This window comes from Poecilia reticulata, unplaced genomic scaffold, assembly GCF_000633615.1.
Source record: "Poecilia reticulata strain Guanapo unplaced genomic scaffold, Guppy_female_1.0+MT scaffold_277, whole genome shotgun sequence".
Taxonomy (NCBI): domain Eukaryota; kingdom Metazoa; phylum Chordata; class Actinopteri; order Cyprinodontiformes; family Poeciliidae; genus Poecilia; species Poecilia reticulata.
This window is the reverse complement of record NW_007615056.1, coordinates 179401-180967: the sequence shown is the minus strand read 5'-3', so window position 1 is coordinate 180967 and position 1567 is coordinate 179401. Positions and strand designations below refer to the sequence as shown.

At 47.1% G+C, this 1567-nt stretch overlaps 1 protein-coding gene across 1 annotated transcript in view; it reads left to right on the top strand.

Moving 5' to 3' along the window:
• Positions 1–754, top strand: part of LOC103460713 (nck-associated protein 5) — a gene marked incomplete at its 5' end in the record, with an annotated part of 25056 nt that extends 24302 nt beyond the window's left edge. Inside the window, one exon of the mRNA XM_017303443.1 lies at positions 668–754. The remainder of the gene's footprint in view (positions 1–667) is intronic.
• Between the last annotated feature and the right edge of the window lie 813 nt (positions 755–1567).

Here is a 1567-nt window from a genome sequence, read left to right as displayed (position 1 = left end):
TGGATGCTAGATGGATGCTAGCTTGTTTCTCTGGATTCCTGCCCTGTGTTTGTGCGTGTTGTTGGAGTGAAGTCGGTCTCTGATTGCCTTTAGCCTGTAACGCGATCAATAGTCTGTTGAGCTAAAATGAAGCATTTCGTTCACACCATGCTGAACCGTTGTGTGCATTTCATGTTCGCAGTCAGATCTTGGCAACACTCATCTAGCATCGTTCAGGCAGAGCGGCGGTTAAAGTATCTGGATCATATCTGGATCTTTTTCTCATTTTGTGATGAAGCATTAAATATTTTAGACTTTAACTCAAACTTCCAGCAAACTGAGGAAAACAAGGAGGCAGAGAGAAAAGTCTCCGACCAACAGAAAATGTTTTTATTCATCATAAAGAATCCAAAGAATTGTTCTTACCAATCTGCCTCATTCTCCATTTCTACCCTGAAATCAGATTTAATTTGTAAAGTGGTCGTAGCTAATTACCTCGTCCATAAACACGTTTCAAAGCTTCACTGCTCCACTTCAGCCATGCTTCCTGCTCTTTCATCATGCCAACTGTTAGCGGCTAGCTAATAGCTGGTAGCTSCATAGAGGCTATCTGCTAGCTACCTAGCTGCTAGCGGCTAGCTCCCTGTGTGCCCTGTGAGCCACTGCAGCTGTCCTCCTTGTGCCGCAGGATCGCGCTGCGCCATGCGGACGCTGGACAGCGGAATCGGGACCATTCCTCTCCCAGAATCCTGCTCCTTCTTCTCCTCCATCCTCAGCTTCCTTCCCAAATCCTCGTCGACCCCCGAGCAGTCGCTCAGCCCTCCCAGTGTTCCCGGTTCCTCCAGTGAAGACGTGTCCCCGTTGCCCCGGTGGAGAGTCCCGTCCAGCGGCAGGGACGGCGGCCGCTCAGGCCTCCCCGCCTCCCTGTCCGACTCCTCCATGATCCCGTCGGTGCCTTTCCCCACTGTGGCCTTCCTCCAGCCCTCGTCTCACCCGTTGACCCCAGCCAGTGTGTGTGACACCCAGAGCAGGCTGCCCAGACCGCCCAGAGGTAACGCAGAGACCTGGTGGTTCCTTCAGGCWGCAGCAGGTCACAACCAGGTTCAACCAKGAGTSATAAAGCTACAGGTCACACCTAGCATAGCGGCCTTGTTGACACTGTAGGATGCTGCTAGCTTAAGCTAAATCCTTTAGCYAAAGGATTGAGCTAATATGTTGTCTTGAGCAATTAGGCTAATATTTTATGAGGCTAAATCATTAATCTACATATTTTACTTAGAACTAACTTGTGCTAAATTAATAGATTAATTTAGCACAAGTATTTATGCTATAATTACTTGTAGCTAACAAGTAATTGGCTTTGGCACAACAATTCTTTGTCGTGGCAACAAGTAGCAATGTGTCATGCTAATGTTTCCAGAAGCTACATTATTAGACTGAATGTTTGAASTTATGTTAGCTTAAGCTAACTCCTTAAGGAAAACACGGTTGCCACATTACAAACCAAAAGCTAAAGAAGGCCTTGCTAATGTGACCTGGTGCTAAAATATTTGACTGTTAGCTTAAGCTACGTCCCTATGCTAAGTAA